The sequence below is a fragment of the Saccopteryx bilineata genome, chromosome 6, assembly GCF_036850765.1.
Source record: "Saccopteryx bilineata isolate mSacBil1 chromosome 6, mSacBil1_pri_phased_curated, whole genome shotgun sequence".
NCBI classification, from domain to species: domain Eukaryota; kingdom Metazoa; phylum Chordata; class Mammalia; order Chiroptera; family Emballonuridae; genus Saccopteryx; species Saccopteryx bilineata.
Genome location: NC_089495.1, coordinates 119,622,509 through 119,641,452, shown reverse-complemented (window position 1 = coordinate 119,641,452; position 18,944 = coordinate 119,622,509).

Sequence of the window (18,944 nt, the reverse complement as noted above, 5' to 3'; positions counted from 1 at the left end):
GATTACATTTATATCTGGAATGAGACAATTCACAGAGATAGAAGGTAGAATAATGGTTACCAGGGGTTAAGGAGAAGGGAGAACTAAGAAGTTATTATTTAATGGGTCCAGAGTTTCAGTTTCGGATGATAAAAATGCTCTTAAGACAGGTAGTGATGATCACACACAATATGAATGTACTTAATGTCACCGAATATTATACTTTAAAATGGTTTAAAATAGTAATACGTTTTGTTATGTGCATTTATCACAAAACAACCCCCACAACAACCATGTATTATCCCATGTTACATTTAGACTTTCTTTTTTTTTTTTTTTTGTATTTTTCTGAAGCTGGAAATGGGGAGAGACAGTCAGACAGACTCCCACATGCACCCAACCGGGATCCACCTGGCACGTCCACCAGGGGCGACGCTCTGCCCACCAGGGGGCGATGCTCTGACCCTCCGGGGTGTCACTCTGCCGTGACCAGAGCCACTCTAGCGCCTGGGGCAGAGGCCAAGGAGCCATCCCCAGCGCCCGGGCCATCTTTGCTCCAATGGAGCCTTGGCTGCGGGAGGGGAAGAGAGAGACAGAGAGGAAGGAGGGGGGGGGAGAAGCAAATGGGCGCTTCTTCTATGTGCCCTGGCCGGGAATCGAACCCAGGTCCCCCGCACGCTAGGCCGACGCTCTACCGCTGAGCCAACTGGCCAGGAACACTTAGACTTTCTAGATGATGTAGATGCATCTGAGTTAGAATATTTTTGGCCAGGTGAAGTTAGAGAGGAGGCTAGAGAATGCCATTTTTGGAAGTCCTCCATTTATTCCAGGAAATTTTGCCTCTGTTGGCCACAGGTAGTTTGGGAGATGGAGAGAAAAAACCTGGGACACTCTTGACTTGGAGCTCAATAATCTCATGAGAAAATATTTGTTTCTTGCCTGTAGTTGGCATAGAGACATTTTTATAAGAATAAGACACAGAGAAAACAATGGAACTCTGGGTAAAAAAGCACTGTGAGTGAAGAAAGGTGGGTCAGGCTGAAAACAGGCATAGATATGGCAGGAGAAATGCCTGCAGGTGCAATAAAATATTATATTTGTCCATCTCTTCCTCCTCAGGAGAAATAGCAGGAATTGGGCAGTTGCTAGCTATAGCTCAGATTACGTATACAAATCCAGAAAAGCCTGGCCATCTTCTAATTAAGTATGGAGTGATTGCTATAATGTGAGATATTTGTATTAACCAGTGTGCAAAACCAGAACTCATGAGAATTTTAAAGGGCAGTAATGTATCTGAATTATTAAGGCTAGAGTCTTAGTTCCCATAAACTGAGATTTTATACGCATATTAATAATGACATTTTTTTAATTCTCTGATTAATGTGTAAAAACATTAATCATTTCTATCCCAGTCATCTCCAACCTCAAGGCCCAAGAACCTCACAAAAATCCTTAGGGGTTTAAGGTTATGCAATAATTATAAAAATCACATATCCCTTATTTTAAACCGTAAAAATTAAGATATGTATTTGAATGACCATCAGTATCAATTTTAGAGCTAATTTTACTTAGAGTTAAATGAATATGTCAGTATAAGCCCAGCAAAGAGTGGAAATTAGGAAAAAGACTTCTTACACAAAATAAGCTTTGGGTGCAACACTTTTTGCCAGAGTGTATTTCACTCCACATCACAATTAAAGATGCTTAAAGTAGAAAACAGATTCCGGCAATAAACAATCTTCTAAATATCATCATCCCCATGTTTATCACAGCATTATTCAGTGGCCAAGACATGGAAACAACCAAGTGTCCCTTGATAGAGGATTGGATAAAGAAGATGTGGTACATATATACAATGGACTACTACTCAGGCATAAGAAGTGATGACATACTGCCATTTACAACATGGATGGACCTTGACAACATTATACTGAGTGAAATGAGTAAATCAGAAAAAGCTAAGAACTGTATGATTTCACACATAGGTGGGATATAAAAATGAGACTCATAGACATAGATAAAAGTGAAGTGATCATCAGAGGGAGGGGGTTGGGGAAAAGGGAGTAAAAAGGGACAAATATACAATGATTTGACTTTGGGTGATAGGTACACAACATCATCAACAGTTCAAATGCTATAGAAATGTTTACCTGAAACCTATATACTCTTATTGATCAATGTCACCTTGTTAAAGTTGATTTTTTAAATAAAATTTAAAACTATATCACCTTCAGCTATATTCCACTGGAACACTGAACACATGAGAAAATAACTAATCCTTTCTATCCACAAGAAAAAGAAACTGCAAACTGTTTTTTTCTCAGAATAAAGATGTTTTGCCCAGAGGACAATGCCTGGGTCATTGTAGGGAAGGAAGAAGGAAGAAAAGAGACAAAAACAGAGTATCAACTAAAGGAGAAAGAATGTAGAGTTCAAAACATAGGTAGGAGAGATATCTCTCAGGTGGGCTATTCAATTTATTATTCTCCTATAATTGTGCTTTGTGGTTAATCTAAAAGAATAATCTTTGGATCTGGTGACAGTCTCTGGATCCAAACTGGATCGAAAGATGCTTCTTTCCCAGACTAAAACATGGAACGAGAGTGTAGACAAATAGCCGTTGAAGCCAAGTCTAGTGAATGACTGTATCCTATAAACAGAAATACCTGCTCTTTCTGAGCTGAAGTCCCTAGCGCAGTCCTGATCCTCTCCCTTTTCAAGTCTTTGTTTCTTTGAGATATTTTAGTATTCAAATTCATTTATTCTCTCCTCCTTTTGCTTCTCCTCCTTTATAAGATTCCCTGAATTGATTTCTGTAGTTTACAACCAAAAGAACTTTAATAAATATAGTAGTTATTGTAGAAAACCCTTGAAATGTAGAGAAAATCAGTAAAACTTCTAAATAAGCAGTAACACAAAAAGATTTCTTTCAGAAGACTTTAGCAAAAAAAAATCCAAGAAGCTGGTATGATAGGATGAAAGACCACATCAAGAACCAGGAGCCATGCTAAAGCACAGACCAGCAAGGCCTACAAGCTTTAAAAATCTCCCCCTTGATCAGTCTCTGCCTCAATCAACTGCTTAATCTTTTTAAAAATTTTTAATTAGAAAATTAAATTTAATGGGATGACACTGATCAATAAGGGTACATAGGTTTCAGGTAAAATCTCCATTAGTATTTGAACTGTGAATAGTATTGTGTGCTCATCACCCAAAGTCAAATAGTTTTCTGTTACCATATACTTGTCCCTCTTTACTCCTCTCTCCATCTCCCCCACCACTCCCTTCCTCCTGGTAACTACTTTACTTTTATCTATGTCTATAAGTCTCATTTTTATATCCACCTATGTGTGAAATCATATAGTTCTTAGCTTTTTCTAATTTACTTCTTTCACTTAGTATAACATTCTCAAGGTTCATGTTGTAAATGGCAATATGTCATTATTTCTTATGGCTGAGTAGTATTCCATTGTATATATGATATGTACCACATCTTCTTTACCCAATCCTCTATTGAGGGACACTTTGGTTACTTCCATGTCTTGTCCACTGAATAATGCTGTGATGAACATGGGGGTACATGCATCTTTCTGAACTAATTTTTCAAGTTTTTTGGATAGATTCCAAGTAGAGGGATTACTGGGTCATGTGGTAGCTCTATTCTTAATTTTTTGAGGAACCACCATACTTTCTTTCATAATGGCTGTACCAGTTTACATTCCCACCAACAATGAATGAAGGTTTTTCTCCACAGCTTCTCCAACACTTGTTATTATCTGTCTTGCTGATAATAGCTAATCTAATAGGTGTGAGGTGGTATCTCATTGTAGTTTTGATTTTCATTTCTCTAATAGCTAGTGAAGATAAGCATCTTTTCCTATATCTGTTGGACATTTGTGTGTCTTCTTGGGAAAAGTGTCTTTTCAGTTCCTCTTTTTTAATTGGATTGCTGAGCTTTGTGAGTTCTTTATATATTTTGGATATTAACCCTTTATCAAAGCTGTTGTTTGTGAATATCATCTCCCATTTGGTTGGCTGCCTATTTGTTTTGTTGTTGGTTTCTTTTGCTGTGCAGAAGCTTTTTAGTTTAATCTTTATTATTCACTAATTTAAAGCAGCATTCAGATATATCTGAATTAATAATCTCTAAACTTGAGTGGACCTAAATATTTACCATAACAGGAACTATTTCTTCTAGCTAATAATCAAAAGGCAGCAGTGCTGTACTGATGAGAAACCCTTGTGATCATACCACCTGTCATTCTAATGTTATATAAGTGGAACCTTACAGAAACTGTTCTTGTTCAAATGTTACCCATAAAAAAACAGTTAAAAGTGAGCAATCATATCTGAGATCAGGCGTGTTCAGGGTAGTATGGCCGTAGACGAGCAATCATATCTTAGGCTTTCAGGAATAGTCCAGATACATTACTGCTGAATTAAATTTATGTCACCAGTGTTAGTAGCTGTGGTACTCACACAATTTCTATTTATTGTATTGAAAGTTGTAAGAAATGGAAGAATAGATTGTACACTTGGAATGGAGAGACAGCATCTCGAAATAACACCTACTGTAAATGAAACCAGGAATGAAGGAATGGTAACTCAAAATTATTGAACATCCAATTATATTATTCATATAATTTCATAATTCTTTTTTCTGTTCCCATTTTACAAATGAAATTGCTCTCAAGAAGTTAATTGACTTACCTAGTGATGGGGTTGGAATTCAACCAAATCTATGGAAATCTAAATCTCATGCTATTCACATGACTTGTAAGAGTTTAGCCCTCAGCAGCAGAGTAACTGAAGCTAAATATTGATTTGTACATATTTAGATGATGAGACTGAAATAGTTACCATGCATTTATTTTAGAAATAAATCACATCTTCAGAAAAATGGGACTGGAATGTAAATGAGAAAAATTTAAAGCTATAATATAAATATATCATGAGTTTTTTGAGATAGCAACTTAAAGAAGACCTCTAAAAGAGAGACAGAGAAAAAAACACTATTTAAGATAAAACCAATATGTCTGATTTTAGTGGTTGCAACTACATGTAGAAATTATTTTAGTGTTCATATTAACTCCACTATATAAAATATAAGAAAAAAATAATTTCAAGTGGTAGGAACTAAGGGGGTAGTAAACCTGCATATAGATGAATGTCAGGGATTAATGATGTTTTGATTTGCCATGGGAAAAATTAGGGAGAATAAATAATTATGTTCATATTTATACCTTTTGTAAAGTCTTTAAAAAAGTTTTTTAAATTTTTATTTAAGTGACAGGAGGGGAGATAGAGAGACAGACTCCCGCATATGCCCCGACTTGGGCCCCACGACTGGGTCCACATGGGGCCATGCTTGCAATCGAGCTATTTTTAGCACCTTAGGTGGAGGCTCCAAGGAACCATCCTCAGTGCCTGGGGCCAATGCGCTCTGAATCAATCAAACCATGACTGGGTGGGGGAGAAAAGAGGGAGAGGGAGAAGAGGACAAGCAGATGGTTGCTTCTCCTGTGTGCCCTGACCCCGAATTTAACTCAGGAGTTCCACATGCTGGGTCAACGCTCTACAACCGAGAAAACTAGCCAGGGACCTGTACAGTCTTAAGAGAATCTCTGAGAGTCAACAATAGAAGATTTTTAAAGAAGAACCCGAATAGCCTCTTTTGATCTTTCCCTTGATCTCATTGCTAACCCATTTATCATGGGTTAGCAATGAGATCAATTTTGAAAATGAAGAACAAAGTGGGAGGTATCACACTTCCTGAAATCAATCTATACTACAAGGCCACCATTTCCTAGTCTTTTCGGTGTAAGGTTAGATTTTTATTTGAAAAAAAAATTTTTTTGTTTCTTGAAATAAGATTCATCTATAAATTTCCCTTTTAAAACTGCTTTTGCTGTGTCCATTAATTTGGGTTCATTGTCTTTTCATTTTTATTTGTTTCATGGTATCTTTTTATTTTATTTTATTTTATTTGTATTTTTCTGAAGCTGGAAACGGGGAGAGACAGTCAGACAGACTCCCGCATGTGCCCGACCGGGATCCACCCGGCACGCCCACCAGGGAGGACGCTCTGCCCACCAGGGGGCAATGCTCTGCCCCCCTGGGGCATCACTCTGTTGTGACCAGAGCCACTCTAGCACCTGGGGCAGAGGCCAAGGAGCCATCCCCAGCGCCCGGGCCATCTTTGCTCCAATGGAGCCTCGCTGCAGGAGAGGAAGAGAGAGACAGAGAGGAAGGAGAGGGGGAGGGGTGGAGAAGCAGATGGGTGCTTCTCCTGTGTGCCCTGGCCAGGAATCGAACCCGGGACTTCTGCATGCCAGAAGATGAAACTTATCATCTTCCAAAAATCAATCTGGAAGAATAAGAAAACCTAAACAAATGATTACAACAAATGAGATCAAAATAGTTATCAAAAAACTCCCAAAAAACAAAAGTCCTGGGCCCGATGGCTCCACTGGTAAATTCTACCAAACATTTAAAGAAGATCTAACTCCTATCCTTCTCAAGCTATTTCAAAAAATTCAGGAGGAAGGAACACTTCCAAGTTCCTTTTATGAGACGAGCATAATTCTGATTTCAAAACCGGGCAAAGACAACATAAAGAAAGAAAATTATAGGCCAATATCCCTGATGAATTTAGATGCTAAAATCCTCAACAAAATATTAGCAAACTGGATCCAGCAATACATGAATAAAATCATACATCATGATCAAGTGGGATTTATTCTGGGAGGCAAGGATGATACAACATTTGTAAATCAATTAATGTGATTCACCACATAAACAAAAGGAAGAAGAAAAACCACCTGATATTTTTAATAGATGCAGAAAAAGCATTTGATAAAATCCAGCACTCATTCATGATCAAAACTCTTAGCAAAGTCGTAATAAAGGAAACATACATCAACATGATAAAGGCCATCTATGACAAACCCATAGTCAACATTATAATTAATGGAAAAAAATTAAAAGCAATTCCCCTAAAATCAGGAACTAGTTAGGGGTGCCCCCTTTCACCACTCTTATTTAACTTAGTACTGGAAGTCCTAGCTACAGCAATCAGAGAAGAAGAAGAAATAAAAAGTATCCCAATTGAAAAAGAAGAAGTAAAACTATCATTAATTGCAGATGATATAATACTGTATATAGAAAACCCTAAAGTCTCAGTCAAAAAACTACTGGACCTAATAAACGAATTCAGCAAGGTGGCAGGATATAAAATTAATGCACAAAAATCAGAGGCATTTTTATACATGAACAATGAACTGTCAGAAAGAGAAATTAAGGAAACAATCCCCTTCACTATTGCAACAACAACAAAAAAGTATGTTGGAGTAAATTTAACTAAGGAGACTAAAGATTTGTACTCAGAAAATTATAAAACATGATAAAAGAAATCAAGGAAGACACAAACAAGTGGAGGCATATACCGTGCTTATGGTTAGGAAGAATAAACATAATTAAAATGTCTATATTACCCAAACAATTTATAAATTGAATGCAATACCAATTAAAATACCAATGACACACTTTAAAGATATAGAACGCATATTTCAAAAATTTATATGGAACCAAAAAAGAACATGTATAGCCTCAGCAATCTTGAAAATAAAGTATAAAGTGGGAGGTATCACACTTCCTGATATCAAGTTATACTACAAGGCCATTGTACTTAATAAAGCTTGGTACTGGCATAAGAACAGACATATAGATCAATGGAACAGAACAGAGAACCCAGAAATAAACCCACACCTTTATGGACAACTGATATTTGACAAAAGAGGTAAGAGCATACAGTGGAGTAAAGACAGTCTCTTTAACAAATGGTGTTGGAAAAACTGGACAGCTACCTGCAAAAAAATGAAACTAGACCACCAACTTACACCATGCACAAAAATAAACTCAAAATGGATAAAGGACTTAAATGTAAATCTTGAAACCATAAATATCCTAGAATAAAACTTAGTAAGCTCACCGACATCTATTGCAGCAATATCTTTGCTGAATTATCTCCACAGGCAAATGAAATAAAAGTCAGGATAAACAAATGGGACTATATTAAACTAAAAAGCTTTTTCACAGCTAAAGACAATATAAACAGAATAAAAAGACAAACCACACAATGGGAGAATATATTCGACAATACATCTGATAAGGGGTTGATAACCAAAATTTATAAAGAACTTGTAAAACTCAACACCAGGAAGACAAACAATCCAATCAAAAAATGGGCACAAGAAATAAATAGACACTTGTCCAAAGAGGACATACAGATGGCCAATAGAGAAATGAAAAAATGTTCAACATCATTAATCATTAGAGAAATGCAAATTAAAATCTCAATGAGATATCACGTCACACCAGTCAGAATGGCGCTCATTGACAAAACAACACACGATAGGTGCTGGTGTGGATGTGGAGAAAGGGGAACCCTCCTACACTGCTGGTGGGAATGCAGACTGGTGCAGCCACTGTGGTAAACAGTATGGAGATTCCTCAAAAAATTAGAAATGGAACTGCCCTTTGACCCAGCCATCCCACTTATGGGAATATATCCCAAGTACACCATGTCACCGACTGAAAAAAAAACACGCACCCCCATGTTTATGGCAGCATTGTTTACAATAGCGAAGTCTGGAAACAGCCCAAGTGTCCGTCGGTGGACAAGTGGATTAAAAAGCAGAGGTACATATACATAATGGAATACTATGGGGCCATGAAAAAGAAGGAAAGATTACCTTTTGCAACAATATGGAGGGACCTGGAAACTATTATGTTGAGTGAAATAAGCCAGGCAGAGAATGAAAAATATCATATGACCTCACTCATTTGAGGAGTCCAAGGAATAATGAGAACTAAGGAACGAAATTGAGACAGAGGAGAGATCAAAGGGAACAGAGTAAAAAAGGACAGAGGGAATGGGGATTATAGAATGGGATAAATCTGAAGGGAAGGGGGGAGGGCACTCTAGGGAGGGAGGCAAAGGGGATGTTGAGGGAAATAGGGGGGAGAGGGGAGGCATTCGCAGTGACCCTAGAATTTAGGTAAACACAATTAATTAAAAAATATTTAAAAAAAGACATATGGTAGCTGCATGGATAAGAAAACAGGACTCATACAACTGCTATCTACAACAGACACACCTCAGAACAAAAAATACACACAGACTGAAAGTGAAGGGATGGTAAAAGTATTTCATGCAAATGGAAAAGAAAAGAAAAGCTGGGGTAGCAATAAATACTATATATGACAAAATAGACTTTAAAACAAAGGCTATAGTAAGGGACAAAGAAGGTCAATAGATAATGAAAAAGGGAGCAATCCAAGAGGAGGATATAACCATTGCAAATATTTATGCACGTAATATAGGAGCACCTAAATATACAAAGCAGTTTTTGATTTACATAAAGGGTTTACAGAAACGCTATAATAGTAGAGGATTTTAATACCCCATTAACATAAATGGATAGTCCTCCAGACAGAAAATTAACAAAGAAACAGAGGCCTTAAATGACATACTAGAACAACTGGATTTAATCAATATCTTCAGAACCTTTCACCTCAAAGCAGCAGAATATACATTCGTTTCAAGTACTCATTGTAAATTCTATAAAATAGACCACATGTTAGGACATAAAACAAGTCTCAATAGATTTAAAAAGGTTGAAATCATATTAAGCATCTTCTCTGATCACAGTGGCATGAAACTAATAATCAGCTACAAGAGAAAAGCTGAAAAACATTTAAATACTCGATGGTTAAATAGCATGCAATTAAATAATGAATGGGTTAACAATGAGAGCAAGGAAGAAATAAAAATTTTCTTGAAACAAATGAAAATAAATATACAACAACTCAAAACTTACAGGACATGCCCTGGCCGGTTGGCTCAGCGGTAGAGCGTCGGCCTAGCGTGCGGGGGACCCAGGTTTGATTCCCGGCCAGGGCACACAGGAGAAGCGCCCATTTGCTTCTCCACCCCTCCGCCACGCCTTCCTCTCTATCTCTCTCTTCCCCTCCCGCAGCCAAGGCTCCATTGGAGCAAAGATGGCCCGGGTGCTGGGGATGGCTCTGTGGCCTCTGCCTCAGGTGCTAGAGTGGCTCTGGTCGCAACATGGCGACACCCAGGATGGGCAGAGCATCGCCCCCTGGTGGGCAGAGCATCGCCCCATGGTGGGCATGCTGGGTGGATCCCGGTCGGGCGCATGCGGGAGTCTGTCTGACTGTCTCTCCCTGTTTCCAGCTTCAGAAAAATGCAAAAAACAAACAAACAAACAAAAAAAACTTACAGGACACTTCAAAAGCAGTCCTGAGAGGGAAGTTCATAGCATTACAGTCATACTTTAAGAAGTAAGAAAAAGCTCAAATAAACAACTTAACCTTGCATCTAAAAAAAAGAATAGAAAAAAAAAAATAACAAATAAAGCCCAGAGGAAGTAGAAGGAAGGCAATAATAAAGATCAGAGCAGAAATAAATGACATCGAGGCTTAAAAAAATACAAAAGATCAATGAAACCAAGAGCTGTTTCTTTGAAAAGGATTGGCAAAGCTTTAACCAGATTCATCAAGAAAAAAAGAGAGAGGACTCAAATAAATAAAACTAGAAATGAAAGTGGATAGGTAACAGCGGACACTGCAGAAATACAAAGGATTGTAAGAAAATACTATGAATATCTATATGCCTGAAAGTTGGACAATCTAGGCGAAATGGATAAATTCCTAGAAACATTCAATCTTCCAAAAATCAACATTGAAGAATCAGAAAACCTAAACAGACCAATTACAACAAATGAAATTGAAACAGTTATCAAAAAACTTCCAGCAAACAAAAGTCCTGGACTAGATGCTTTCACAGGTGAATTTTCCCAAACATTCAAAAAGAACTAACACCTATCCTTCTCAAGCTATTTCAAAAAATTCAAGAGGAGAGAAGACTTCCCAGCTCCTTTTATGAGGCAAGCATTATCTTCATTCTAAAATCAGGTAAAGACACTACAAAAAAAAACACAAAAAACTATAGCTAATATCCCTGATGAACTTAGATGCTAAAATTGTCAACAAAATATTAGCAAACTGAATCCAGCAATACATGATGATCAAGTGGGATTTATTCTGAGGAGGCAAGGCTGGTATAATATTCACAAATTAATTAATGTGGTTCATCACATAAACAAAAGGAAGGCTAAAAATTACATAATTATATCAATAGATGCAAAAAAAGCATTTTATAAAATCCAGTACCCATTTATGAGCAAAACTCTCAGCAAAGTGGGAATACAGGGAACATACCTCAACTTGATAAAGGCCATCTATGAGAAACCGACAGCCAACATCATTCTGAGTGGAAAAAAATTAAATTAATCCCCTTAAGATCAAGAACAAGGCATGGGTGCCCCCTTTCACCACTCTTATTTAACATAGTTCTGAAAGTCCTAGCTACAACATTCAGTCAATAAGAAGAAATAAAAGGCATCCAAATTGGAAAAAAAGAGTAAAACTATCATTATTTGATGAGGACATGATACTGTACATAGAAAACCCTAAAGTCTCAGTCAAAAAACTGCTAGACCTGATAAATGAATTCATCAAGGTGACAGAATATAAAATTAATATTCAGAAATCAGTGGGGTTTTTATACACCAAAAATAAACTGTCTGAAAGAGAAATTAAGGAAACAATCACCTTTACTATTGCCACAAAAAAAAAAGTGACTAGGAGTAAATTTAACCAAGAAGGTAAAAGACTTGTATTCAGAAAATTATAAGACATTGAAAATAAAATTCAAGGAAGATACAACAACGTGGAAGCATATACCGTGTTCATGAATAGGAAGAATAAATGTCTTTAAAATATCCATATTACCCAAAGCAATCTATAGATTCAAGGCAATTCTTATTAAAATACCAATGACATACTTAAAAGACATAGAAAAAATATTCCAAAATCTATATGGAACCAAAAAAAGAACACAAACAGCCTCAGCAATCTTGAAAATAAAGAATAAAGTGGGAGGTATCACACTTCCTGATGTCAAGTTATACTACAAGGCCATAGTAATCATAACAGTGTGGTACTGGCACAAGAGCAGGCATACAGATCAGTGGAACAGAACAGAGAACACAGAGATAAACCCACGTCTTTATGGTCATTTGATATTTGACAAAGGAGGTTAGAGCATACAATGAAGTAAAGACAAGTCTCTTTAATAAATGGTGTTGGGAAAATTGGACAGGTACATGCAAAAAAAATGAAACTAGACCACTAACTCATACCATTTACAAAAATAGACTCAAAATGGATAAAAGATTAAAATGTAAGTTGTTAAACCATAATCATCTTGGAGGAAAACATAGGCAGTTAGTTAAACTCTCTGATATCTCGCTTAGCAACATTTTTGCTGATTTATCTCCACAGGCAAGTGAAATAAAGGACAGGATGAACAAATGGGACTTTATCAAACTAAAAAGATTTTGCATAGCAAAAAACACCATTAACAAAATAAAAAGACAACCCACAGAATGGGTGAACATATTCGCCAATACATCTGATAAGAGGTTAATAAAAACTTACAAAGAACTTCTAAAACTCAACACCAGAAAGGTAAGCAATGCAGTTAAAAATGGTCAAAAGAACTGAGTAGACACTTCTCCAAAGAGGACATACAGAGGGCCAATAGGCATGTGAAAAAATGTTCAATGTCACTAATCATCAATGAAATGCAAATTAAAAACACCATGAGATATCACCTCACACCTGCCAAAATGATACTCATTAACAAATCAACACACAATAAGTGCTGGTGAGGATGTGGAGAAAGGGGAATCCTCCTGCCCTGCTGGTGGGAATGCAGACTTTTGCAGCCACTGTGGAAAACAGTATGGAGTTTCCTCAAAAAATTAAAAATGAAACTGCCTTTTGACCCAGCCATCCCACTTTTAGGAAAACATCCTAAGAATACCAAGTCACTGATTTAAAAGAAGATATGCACAGCCATGGTTATTGCAGCATTGTTTACAATAGCTAAGGTCTGGAAATATCCCAAGTGTCTGTCAGTGGACGAGTGGATTAAAAAGCTGTGGTACATATACACAATGGAATACTATGTGGTTGTGAAAAAGAAAGAAATCTTACCTTTTGCAACAACATGGATGGACCTGGAGATCATTGTGCTAAGTGAAATAATCCAGGCAGGGAAAGAAAAATATCATATGATCTCACTTATATGTGGAACCTAATGAACAAAGTGAACTGAGGAATGGAACAGAGGCAGAAGTGGGGTCACAGGAACTAGAGAGAGACAGCTGTCAGAGGAAAGGGGATGAGGGGATGGGATCAGAGATGGTGAAGGGATTAGTGACATTATATATACATAACACAGAGATACAGATAACAGGACAGCAAATCCTAAAGGGAAAGTGGGAGAGAGTTAAGGGGAGGGGGGCAAAGAGGGGTAATGGGGACAAGGGGCTGTGGCTGAGGGAATTATTTTGAATGTGACATTTGAATCCATGTTACCACAATAAATTATACTTAATAAAAAATTTTTTAAAAATACTATTATCAGAATTGTTACTACCACAGACAAGGATGGGTTTCTCCTATCACATTCCAGATGAAGGAATGAGGAGTGTAATCCTTGCTCTAACCCAGGGTAGTCAACCTTTTCATACCTACCGCCCACTTTTGTATCGCTGTTAGTAGTATAATTTTCTAACCACCCATCCACAGTAATGGTGATTTATAAAGTAGAAAAGTAACTTTACTTTATAAAATTTATAAAGCAGAGTTACAGCAAGTTAAAGCATATAATAATAATTACTTACCAAGTACTTTATGTCAGATTTTCACTAAGTTTGGCAGAATAAATCTTTATAAAACAACTTACTATAGTTAAATCTATCCTTTTATTTATACTTTGGTTGCTCCGCTACCGCCCACCATGAGAACTGAAACACCCACTAGTGGGTGGTAGGGACCAGGTTGACTACCACTGCACTAAGTGATCTTGCCAGATGAGTAAGGTGGAATGGAAATCATTGGTCTGCCAGTGATCCATTAAACTGTGTCTCTAGGAAGATTTTAGACCAAGAGTTACAGAGAACAGAGATGGTCATTGTGGTATAGTAACAAAGAACTCTGTAGCTCTGTTGTCAGATTCCATGTGTGCAAATTTTAACCAATGATTGATCTGTCGTAACACATTTATTCGATTGTGTAATGTTATATTCCTTAATTTTGTTATCTGTAAACCTTGATAAATATAATATCCAGTGTGCTATCCTGAAGAATTAGGTAGTAACATCAGATTAACCACAAGTGGTAAATATCAAACAGTACTTATTTTACTAATACTTTAAAAGACAGAGGCAAAGGCAAGACTAGGTGAGGACTCTGTCCAGGAAGGATGTTGGAAACTGTCAAGTGAAACTGCAAATGTCCTTTTTCTTCTATATATTTTAAACTTAGCATAGAAGTTATAATTAATTTATCTCTTTTTCTCAACAGATTCTGCTGGGTCTACATTTAAAATATATTTAGAATATAATTATTTCTCATGGTTTTCTTTCTTTTTTTAGAAAATTAAATTTAATAGGCTGCAATTGGTCAACAAGAGTACATACAGTACATAGATTTTGAGTAAACAGCTCCACATCATTTGGACAGTCGATTATGTTGTATATCCATCACCCAAAGTCAAATCATCCTCCATCACCTTATATTTGTCCCTATTTATACCCTTTTCCCAAACCCCTCCCCTCTCCTTCTATCCCTCTCCCCCTGGCAACCATTGTACTTTTATCTATGTCCATTCTCATGATTTTCATTTCTTATTCAAGTAATCTTATTTTGCTTGCACTATATAAGAGCCTTTAAATTGGCATTCTTCCTTTTTTATAGAGTACTTTTCTTCACAGTATAATCTCCACACAGGAACAAAAATAATCTTCAAAAAAATACAAATCAGATCACACCACTGCCCTAGTAAATACTTCCAAAGACATCCAGAACACTAGAACAAAAGCCAACTGCTTTGATTCTGAACAACCCCCCTGGACTCCTCTGCTGGTCCTCTATGATCCTGCACTAGCCCTTTTGTTTTCCTTGCATGCGAACTTTACTTCTGCCTTGTAGACTTTGCATCCATTTTTCACTCTGCCTGGCAAGCTTGCTCTGCATCTTAAAGGTTGTTGTTCCTTTCATTTATGTGTCTACTCATGTAACATGTTCTCCTCCTGGAAGTCATCTCTGACCACCTTAACTCATGACATCTTACCTATCATTTTTCCCCCTGTATTGTTAGTTCCTGGCACTTTTAACTTTTTAAGATTACTTTACGTGTTTTAAAAAAATCTTTTTGTTATTCCACTAAAATTGAAAGTCTTTAAGTATGTACATATTACTAGTGTCTCCTCAGTGCCCAGAGTACAACTTAGATTATAGATGTCAATAAATACTTGTTTAAAAATGAATTACTGTCAGTTTTATGCAAATTTATAGAAATGTTTGGAAAGAAATATAAAACACTAACATCAAAACAACTTGAAAATAGGTTTATAGGAAATTTTTACTTTGTTCTTCATGAATTTGAATATTTAAAAAAATTCTAGGAGAATGTATTAGTTTCATTTGGTTAAAGTAAAAAAAAAAGAGAGGATAAAGTTGGATTTATTCGAGGGATGCAAGCATGGTTCAGCATCCTAGATCAATCTATGTGATATAGCACATTCACAAAATAAAGGATAGATAGATCACATGATCATTTCAATAGATGCATAAAAAGTATTTGACAAAATTCAATATCCACTTATGATAAAACTCAACAAAGCGGGTATAATGGAAGCATATTTGAACACAATGAAAGCCATAATGACAAGCCCAGAACTAACATTATATTCAGTGATGAAATGCTGAAACCTGAATGTTTTTCCTCCAAGGTCAAGAACAAACCCAACTCTTGCCACTTTTATTCAACATTAGCAGAGAACAGAGGCTCTTTTGTCAGATTTCATGGTGCAAACCTTGACTTGTAACTAACTTGTGGTAAGACCTTTTGCAGGTTGCTTAACTTTCTGGCTCTAATTTCTTCATCTGTAAATCATGGATACATAGAATATCCAGTACATTAACCTGATGAATTATATAGTCAGATGGTAAATCTTAACCATTATCAATTTTACTAATAATATAAAAGATAGAGGCAATAGCAAGACCAGGTAAGTATTCTTTCCAGGGAGCTGTTCTAACCAGAGCAATTAGGCAATAAAAATAAATAAAAGGCATAGAAATTGAAAAGGAAGAAATAAACCTGACTCAATTTTAAATGATATGATGGTATATATAGAAAACTCCAAGAACTTCAAAACAAACAAATGAACAAACCAAAAAAAAGGGCTAATAAAAAATTGAGTAAAGTTAGAGGACACAAAGTTAATATATAAAAATTGGTTTCATTTCTTTATACTAATACACTATCAGAAAGAGAAATTAAGAAAAAAAATAACATTCAAATTGACATCTAAAAGAACAAAATACCTAGGCATAAAAAGAAAGACAAAAATGCATCTGGAGGAAACTTCTGACATTGTGAAAAATATTAGCTGATTTGGGACCAAGCACGGAACCAAAGCATTAGGAACTGTGCAAGAAAGAAGGAGAGAGAACTTGTGATATTTTCCTCCTGACTAAATATTTAAAGGTAATACTGTATTTCAATATTTAGGATCTCCCAAATCTTAACACACTCCCCAATAAACTTTACTCTTTTGGTTTTGAATATTTGGTAAAAATAACTCTAAAAACTTAAGGGTTAAACACTCACATAAAAGGAACACATGTTCTTTATAGAATATTTGGTTGATATAAAAATTAAAATTACCTAACCACTGTTAAAAGTTAATCATATAGATAATGTTTATTATGTCATATATAGTCTGATAACTTAGTTTAATTTATTATGAATATTTTCCAATGGCAATTATTTTTTGTAGAAATTAAATTTACTCAGGTGACATTGATCAATAAGAATACATACATACAACATACATAAAACGGTTAACGTAATACACCATATCAACAAAACAAAGAACAAAAACCACATGATCTTATCAATAGACGCAGAAAAGGCTTTCGATAAAATACAACACAATTTTATGTTTAAGACTCTCAACAAAATGGGTATAGAAGGAAAATATCTCAACATGATAAAGGCCATATATGATAAACCATCAGCCAACATCATATTAAATGGCGTAAAACTGAGGACTTTCCACCTTAAATCAGGAACAAGACAGGGTTGTCCACTCTCTCCACTCTTATTTAACGTGGTGCTAGAAGTTCTGGCCAGAGCAATCAGATAAGACAAAGAAATAAAAGGCATCCATATCGGAAAAGAAGAAGTAAAGGTATCACTTTTTGCTGATGATATGATCCTATACATTGAAAACCCAAAGGACTCCACAAAAAGATTACTAGAAACAATAAACCAATACAGTAAGGTCGCAGGATACAAAATTAACATACAAAAGTCCATAGCCTTTCTATATGCCAACAATAAAATATTAGAAAACGAACTCAAAAAAATAATCCCCTTCACGATTGCAACAAAAAAAATAAAATACCTAGAAATAAACATAACAAAGAATGTAAAGGACCTATATAACGAAAACTACAAGGCATTGCTAAGAGAAATAGAAAAAGACACAATGAGATGGAAAAATATTCCTTGTTCTTGGATAGGAAGAATAAATATAATTAAAATGGCCATATTACCCAAAATAATATATAAATTTAATGCAATTCCCATCAAAATTCCTATGACATTTTTTAAAGAAATGGAACAAAAAATCATAAGATTTATATGGAACTATAAAAAACCCCGAATAGCCAAAGCAATCCTAAGGAAAAAGAATGAAGCTGGGGGCATTACAATACCTGACTTTAAACTATATTATAGGGCCACAATAATCAAAACTGTATGGTATTGGCAGAAAAATAGACACTCAGACCAATGGAACAGAATAGAAAGCCCAGAAATAAAACCACATATATATGGTCAAATAATCTTTGATAAGGGGGCCAACAACACAAAATGTAGAAAAGAAAACCTCTTCAACAAATGGTGTTGGGAAAACTGGAAAGTCACATGCAAAAGAATGAAACTCGACTACAGCCTGTCCCCGTGTACTAAAATTAATTCAAAATGGATCAAAGACCTAAATATAAGATCTGAAACAATAAAGTACATAGAAGAAGACATAGGTACTAAACTCATGGACCTGGGTTTTAAAGAACATTTTATGAACTTGACTCCAAGGGCAAGAGAAGTGAAGGCAAAGATAAATGAATGGGACTACATCAGAATAAAAAGTTTTTGCTCAGCAAAAGAAACTGATATCAAAATAAACAGACAACCAACTAAATGGGAACTGATATTTTCAAACAACAGCTCAGATAAGGCCCTAATATCCAAAATTTACAAAGAACTCATAAAACTCAACAACAAACAATCCAATAAAAAAATGGGAAGAGGACATGAACAGACACTTCTCCCAGGAAGAAATACAAATGGCCAACAGATATATGAAAAGATGCTCAGCTTCATTAATTATTAGAGAAATGCAAATCAAAACTACAATGAGATACCACCTCACACCTGTTAGATTAGCTATTATCAACAAGACGAGTAATAGCAAATGTTGAAGAGGCTGTGGAGAAAAAGGAACCCTCATACACTGTTGGTGGGAATGTAAAGTAGTACAACCATTATGGAGGAAAGTATGGTGGTTCCTCAAAAAACTGAAAATTGAACTACCTTATGACCCAGCAATCCCTCTACTGGGTATATACCCCAAAACCTCAGAATCATTGCTACGTAAAGACACATGTAGCCCCATGTTCATTGCAGCACTGTTCACAGTGGCCAAGACATGGAAACAACCAAAAAACCCTTC